The following is an 8260-nucleotide window of genomic DNA, read 5'->3' as shown; positions in this document are numbered from 1 at the left end:
TTCGAAGTGGCAACCATCACCAACTTCAGCCAATACAAAACCGCCATCGAAGATGTTTTGTATTCATATTAAATTTCACAGCCCACCCCTCATGTAATGTCCCCGGATCTTTGAGGAATAAATAAATAAATAACTTACTTCGAAGTGAACAGTTGCTCTCGTGATGTATAGTTCGTGTAGCAACGCTTTTTATTTTCTTGCTGGCACATATTCCGAACGCAAAAAGCATTATATATTGCCACCTGGTGTTCCTGATGTTCTTAGATGGCGCCTGGAAGAAGAGGACACTGAAGTTGGCTCGCGTGCTGTTTCTGGAATGCGGACAGATGTGCTTTTAATGGTTTATGTTATGTATATGGGTCCAGACTTAGCGTTCGGTTCAGTCTTGTTTTCTGGTTCAGCAGCTTATAAAATTCGACCGCTTGTTCTCTTGGAGCGAGAAGCGCTTCGGTTGTGTCTTGGACTTCCAAAATTTCTTGCCAACAATGTGCTCTACCTTGAAGCCCGCATTCCTCCCTTAATATGTAGATTACAAATTCTAACTGTTCAGACATACCTAAGGATATATGAATCATAGTTTCACCGATATATGTCTATTTTTTGCTGTCAACCGATCTCCTTTTTTGGTGTTCATTGGCCCAAATTTCACACCCCGCAGGTTGTAAATGGTCAAACATTTGCTGGACCCTTTAAATGTTTCTCTTCCTAGTATTCTACCCATACAAACCATCGGTTCATCTGTTGAAATTGTCTTTGACGGCATTATCCCGAATAATGCTAAAGACTTATCATCCGTTATTCTAAGCGCGGATTATTCTAAGATCTTTTAAGAAGCCTTTCTGCTCGTTTTGTAGTAGCTACTGACGCATCTCAATGTAATGAAAAGGCGGGTGTGGGTATCTACTGTCTGCATTTAGACTGATCCTTTCCTATTCGGATTCCGGACTTCACCCCAATTTTTGAAGTGGAGTTTCTGGCGGTGGTACTCGCTTTACGGAAACTAGACTCCTCGTTTTCTAAAGTGGCTGTAATTTCCAACTCTCTATCCTTGTGTTCATCCCTCTCTTCGTCGGCGGATTCTGCAATAATAAAATCCTTTCTCTCCCTGATCCCTAGACATTTGAAAATTGTACATATGGTATGGGTACCTGTCCACAGCAATGTGACTTTAGATGAATATGCTGACAGTTTGGCAAAAGAGTCCCTCAATGACCCCGTATTATCTATCCTTCCGGCGACAGCGTACATCACCGCAGCGAGGTTTCGGAGAAACGTTCTATTAAATATGAAAAATGGACATCTTTTAAGATCTGATGACTACCTGCATCTAAATTACTCTTGGAATAGAAAATTATGTCATTCACGGCAACTTGAGATTTCTCTAACAAGGCTGCGATGCCGTATCCCACCTTTAAATTTCTATCTTTACAGGTCTGGTCTGGCCCTTTCTCCAGCCTGCGCCTTTTGCGGTGAACAGGAATCATTAGATCACTTTTTATTGTTTTACCGCCGCTTCACTACGTTGAGAATACAGTTGATGGAAAGGCCATTGCAACAGCTTGGCCTCAGTTTAAGTAGCCCGATATTGTTATCATTTGGCGCCACCATCCTTGGGCACAGTCACAGGTCTGCTTCCACCGCTATGCAAAATTTTTTACTGGAATCAAATCGTTTGCCTTGCTAAATATTTAAACATCACTTGTTCTACAATTGCAGTGTCAATCTCCCGTGTGTGTCACCACTTTTCATTTTATATTTCACTTATTTCCCGTTTTGTTTCCTTTTCCTTACCCCTCAAATCACTTTATTTTATACAAGTACACTTCAAAAATTTTCTTTGCTACCCAATTCTTGGCCGATCCCCCTCTGTGGGTATGTGCCATAAGGTATTTGGTCAGCAACAACTCTGCCTGCTCCTACAGCTTAGCCCTGTCTTTCACGTCTTGCCCTATTGTCCGCGACATATTTTGGAGTCGGCGCCAGGTATCGATCCCAGTACATGTCCCGTACACCACCGCACGGCCACGACTCACCTCCTGTGCCAGTCGACACCCCCGGGCACCGTACTAGCTGGAGGAATCAAGGCCTGCCCCCTGAGCACGGGCCATTGGAGTTCAACACCGCAACCGTTCCTCAACCTTCTAAGCAACCTGCAGAACTCACGACGGCCTCAGCCCTTCCATGGCAGTCAGACCGAAGACGTCGAATACTGGCTCGTCCAGTTTGAACGGGTCGCCTCGTTTAATCAGTGGGACGACGCCGCCAAGCTTTGAAACGTCTTCCTCGGCCTGGAAGATGGTGCTCGTATTTGGTACGAGAACTGAGAAGACGCCCTGACATCATGGCGCGAGTTCTCCCGACGCATTCTTGGGACCTATACCAGCGCGGATCGGCTGAATGCGCAGAAAGGGCTTTACAGACTCGTATGCAGATGCCGAATGAGACTGTAACCATGTACGTGGAGGACATGACCCGGCTCTTCCAACGTTCTGACCTGGCCATGACCTAAGACAAAAAGGTGCGCCACCTCATGCGCGGTGTTACAACTGTTGGCTGGCCTCGTGTGTAATCCACCGATCACGGTTGCCGAGTTTCTTGCAGGAGCTGTCGCAATGGAGAGGATGCTCCAGCAGCGGTCTGCCACCTACGACAGGCCCGTGCTCGCCGCTTTGGTTGCGGAGCCGCTTTCGGCCTTCGGGGCCACCCTGAACCTACGCGACATCATCCGCTCAGTATTACGCGAAGAGGTCCAGATGCTTTTCGGTGCTCCCCAGCCGATGGTCGGCTCTGTAGCTAGCATTGTCTGCGAAGAGCATCAAGCGTTGAGGCCTTTGGTAGCGTCCGCTGATCCGCCACCTTTTCTCACGGAGTATCTACGTCCAACTTATGCAGATATGGTGCGACGCTTCGGGCTTGCTTCGACGCCATTACAGCCGCCCTATCACGGCTCACTGTATTCCGCACACACTGATCCGTACGTCGACAACCGACGACTACCCCAGCGGAAGGCGGGCCTGTGGCGCACCCCAAATCGCATGTGCTTCCATTGCGGGTAACCAGGTCACCTCTATCGCTAGTGCCCCTATCGACACCTGGTACTTCACGGATTTCTCATCGGCATGTATCGCCCTCCAATAGGCCAACCACCCCTTGAGATTCAGGACTACTTAGCTCAGCAGCGCCAACTTCCCGGCGGCAGTCACGCTCCCACCCCCACGCCGACCATCGCCGCAGCCCAGATCCTCCTGGATGGCACAGCGACGGTCGCCAAATTGCCGCCGAAAAAACTAAAGACAGCTTGCAATCTACGTGACGAAGATCCCCTGACAACGAGACCTGTGAGCGATCGCGATTTCACGGCATTGACGACAGTCCCTACGCATAAAGATCGATTCTCGCTGGATGCATACCCGTGGTTCTCCACGGCCATAAGGTTAGCGCATTGGTGGACACTTCCGCTCAATTTGCGATTATAAGCGGGAAGCTAGTGACGCTTCTTAAAAAACGTAATGACACCATGGTCTGGCACGCAGATTCGCACCGCTGGCGGACATGTCGTAGCTCCTAGTGGCCTGTGCACGACAAGAGTTCAAATTCGCAGCTCCATGCACGTTCATTGTAAGCTGCCTCATTATTCCTGACTGCTCCCGTGTCTTTACCATTGGTGTTGATTTTTTCCGGGAGTATGGAGCTATTTTCGATCTCCGGAAGCGCAGAGTGACATTTTAGACCGAGAAAGCTGCTGATACTGACACCAAACATCGCCAGCGCCGCGCCGCCCTTCTATTTTTCGCCGAGAGCGTTTCGATTCCGCCACGCGCCAGTGTTTTTGCGACGACCTGCGTGACGGGCCTGCGGTCGCAGAAGGCAACCAGTCTCTTTTACTCCCCCACGGCATCTGTACAGCACGCAGCCTCATCCACCTCCACGAAGGCCGGTCTGAGCTCCTGGTGACTAACTTCACCAACGAACCCCGGAATCTTTTTCGTGCTACTGCCATCGCATTCGCTGACTCCTTAACGGATGTTTCAGAATGTTTTACGTTTGGGACTGTTAGCACTGTGCACCCGCCCCTTGACCGTCTTGATATTAGCCCTAATCTCTCGGACACACAGAAGCGTGAGCTACGTGCCCTCCTACTAGAGTACAGCACTTGTTTCGCGTCCTCATCGAAAGTACGGAAAATGCCTCTTGTGAAACACCGCATCATTACTCCTGACGACGCCCGCCCTATCCGCCAGCAGTCGTACCGTATCTCAACGACGGAACGTGTAACGATTCAGACAAAAGTTCAGGAGATGCCTTGTGATGGCGTCATACAACCATCCAACAGCCCGTGGTCATCCCCTGTCGTGCTGGTAAAGAAAAAGGACGGGACCCTTTGATTCTGTGTTGATTATCGCAAGTTTAACGACACGACTGAAAAAGACGTCTACCCGCTGCCCCGTATCGACGATTCGCTCTACAAGCTTCGTCGCGCCCAGTACTTCTCCTTCATTCACTTGAAGAGCGGGTACTGGCAGATTGAGGTCGATGAGCGGGACCGCGAAAAAACGGCTTTTGTGACCCCAGATGAACTCTACGAGTTCAAAGTGCTGCATTTCGGAAAAGGGTCATCAACCAAAATTCGCGATTCGTTCAACCATTAGACAACCCTAAGCCCGCTTCATGCAGCAGAAGCCCATATGCAGTTCCTTTTTCCTCCTTTCCTAAGCCATGAGCCCTGGTAAGCCAAGCACCAGGCTGGGCCATAGCTGGTACACATTTGAGAAAATTGGAAGTGGAAGTCGAACCCACCACATTGCTGTAATGTGGAATGATGCTGAGATAAGGAAATAGTGAGCCAGCCCAATTACTAACCATTCAAGAAAGACTACTGATTACTCACACTGTGGTTCATTAAAGGGATGAACTCAGGAGTAGCGATTTTTGGAGCAGCAAAATCTTCGTTTTAGAGCAGTAAAAATTCATATTTGGAGCAGCTCACAAGAAAACAAAATTAATTCAAATTTTGTAGCTCTTAAACAGGGAAGAAACCTTACTTTCGGTACAAAAAAAATGAAGAGGTGTGAATATTGGACTGTATGAATGTTATCCAAAGGAAATCTAGCAAGGGTCACCTATCACCGATGCTGCGTGTATTTATTTTTGTAAATAAGCTTTTTGCACTGCTAGGCATGCTATCACAAAAGAAATGTGAGCCATAAAATTGAAGAGGCTAAATAAAAAAAGCTAGAGAATATGCCTTTCTTTTTTTTTTTCATTTAGCGCGATTGCTTGCAAGGCTTATGTTGCTTGCAAGGCTAAAAAAGCAATGTTTTATTCTCAGCAAAATCCACAGCTAGTGTCGTGCGAGGGCAGCTCCAAAAGAGCTTAAAGGTCCACTAAAATGGGTTATCAAGAAGGGTAAACAACGCCATAACATTGATAGATATTGAACCACCCATCATTCTCCCGCAAAAATTTTCGATCTAGCTTCTGCAACACCAGAGAAATTGGCGAATAAAAATGGCCCTTCCAATTTTCCCTCTCAACTCGTACGCCGAAGGGAGGCATAAAAAGTAAAGAATACAAGCAAGTTCAAAGCTCCGCCCAGAAATACGTCACTTCGACGAACTTCAGGTTGCCGCGCGCTCGCTCGCTTGCTGGCCTACTCGCGTCAACCCGTCCTCGCTCGGCAGTTCGGCAGTTCGCGCAGCGGCGGTTAGTGTAACCGCGAACCCGTGGTTAGCCAATGTTACACGGCGGACCAAACCATGGTTACACCACTAACCACGGTTATCGCAAAACGAGCTTGGCGACCTCGGTTTGCGTCGTTAACCGAGGTTATGGCGGCGTCTGTTGACGGAGGCTACTCGTCGGCGCCCGAGTGCGCGAAACGTACGAGCAGACCCGCTCGTACGTTTCACAAAGTTATTCATTTGCCCACTGTTTCACGTTTAAAGATCGATGTATAGAGTATGGTGCCGCCCGACGTCTTCGATTACGGCCGACAGCGCAGCGACTGCGTACCAAAGCCTTGTCTTGCCTGCAGTATCGTTTGAACGGCTTGTTGCTGAGCAGAACGTCAAACAATTGCGCGGCCTTAGCTATGAAAGTACACGAGTTTGCGACGCTTGCAGCACGGGATGCCGCGAGCAGGCTGAGGTACGTTACACAATTACCGCGGGGGTGGGGCGCTCGAGCGCGGCGAACGACGGCGCCGTGCGTGACCGTCCCTAGTCGTCGCTAGGCCTAAATTGTTTCGCTTCGAAGCCGCGGCGGTCGGCGCTTTGGAACTGATCAACGCTGTCGTAAATCGTCTACTTATGAAACTGCCTTATTGTGAGTCCTATCCTGCCATAGTAAAATAATTATAGTGATACGTGGCAAAAGGCTAAATCAGGGAAAACCACCACAGCTGATGACGGACGTAAATGTTCTTGCAAGCACCAACCGTGGCTTCAACTTCGTCATCTCTGTTTTTTTTCCATCGTCGTCCTCTTCCGTGGCATATACCTAACGTCACCCCGCCACGAAAAGCACCGTCCCGGTGCATACTACATCGGGGAACTACAGCTGAAGTGGTAGGGCTTCATGCGAGCGACATGAACGATTTCGGAACGTGGCATATCGAACTGTCGGCGTGGGTGCACAGGGGTGACCTCGTATGTCACAGAAGTGACTGGCCGTAAAACACGGTAGGGGCCTGTGTACCGCGGCAAGAGCTTCTCACAGAGCCCAACTCTACGGGCGGGAGTCCAGAGCAAGACGAGAGAGCCCGGGGAGTAGTGGACGATGCGGTGACGAGAATCATGGCGTCTTTTTTGAGCATTTTGGGAGGAGGCCAGTCGGCGGCGAGCAATAACACGGGCGGCGTCAGCTCGGGATATGGCGTCACGAACATAGGAACCTGCGTCAGTGGCGTGAGGCAGTACGCTGTCAAACGGAAGAGAGGGGTCCCGGCCGAACAGAAGATAGAAGGGCGAGTAGCCCATTGTATCATGACGGGAGGAATTATACGCAAGCGTAACAAACGGTAAAGTAATATCCCAGTCACGGTGATCAGCCGATACATACATTGACAGCATGTCCGTGAGTGTGCGATTGAGGCGTTCGGTGATGCCGTTCGTTTGTGGATGGTAAGTGGGGGTGAAGTAGTGCTTAATGTAGCAGTATCGGAGAATTTCTTCGACTACTCGAGCAAGAAAGCAACGGCCGAGGTCAGTGAGCTGCTGGCGTGGAGCACCGTGGAGAAGGATAACGTCGTGGAGGAGAAACGCAGCCACGTCAGTAGCACAGCTGGTGGGTATCGCTCGTGAAATTGCATAGTGTAGTCCTTACCCCCCGCAATTCATTTATTCCCCGAAGCACACAGAGGGAAAGGCCCGAGGAGATCAAGGCCAACTCGGTAAAATGGATCAACAGGAATGTCGATCGGCTGTAGGGATCCAGCAGGCATAACCGAGGGCTTCTTCCGTCGCTGATACCTGTCACAAGAAGCCACGTAACGACGAACAGAGCGGTAGAGGCCTGGCCAAAAGAAGCGCCGGCGGACGCTGTCGTACGTACGAGATACGCTAAGATAACCCGCAAGGGCGCGTCATGCAGCTGCTGAAGAACGGTGGCACGCAGATGGCCGGGGACTACAAGCAGAAGCTCAGCGCCATCTGGTCGCATATTCCGCCGATATAAAGTGTCGTTGTGGAGCACAAACAAAGCAAGGCTAGAGTCAGGGTGATCAGTGCTGAGGCGATTGATAATGTCGCAAAGCTTGGGATCTAAGCGCTGCTCATGACGAATGTTTAAAAAGTCAGATTGGACAGCACACAGGTGTCATCGTCACACTCGCTTTCAGGCGGCGGATCTACCGGGTTGCGGGACAGGCAATTGGCGTCAGTGTGTAGCCGGCCGGACTTGTGAACGACAGAAAAAGTGTATTCCTGAAGACGCAGCGCCTAACGCCCAAGACGACCAGTAGGGTACTTCAGCGTAGAAAGCCAACATACGGCGTGGTGGTCGTTGATGGCAGAGAACGGGCGGCCAGACAAGTAAGGGCGAAATTTTGTAATGGCCCACAACAGGGCTAAACACTCCCGTTCTGTGATCGAATAATTCCGCTCAGCTGCTGAAAGGAGGCGACTGGCATAAGCAATGACGCGAGTGCGGCCCGTCTGCTATTGGGCGAGAATGGCACCAATACCTTGGCCGCTGGCGTCGGTGCGTACCTCCGTTCATGCTGAGGGGTTGATGTGGGCCAGGACGGGCGGGTTGGTGAGGG

The sequence above is a fragment of the Amblyomma maculatum genome, chromosome 10 (assembly GCF_055883805.1).
Source record: "Amblyomma maculatum isolate TAMU_Amacu chromosome 10, ASM5588380v1, whole genome shotgun sequence".
In the NCBI taxonomy this organism is placed as follows: domain Eukaryota; kingdom Metazoa; phylum Arthropoda; class Arachnida; order Ixodida; family Ixodidae; genus Amblyomma; species Amblyomma maculatum.
Note: the sequence above shows the minus strand (reverse complement) of the source record.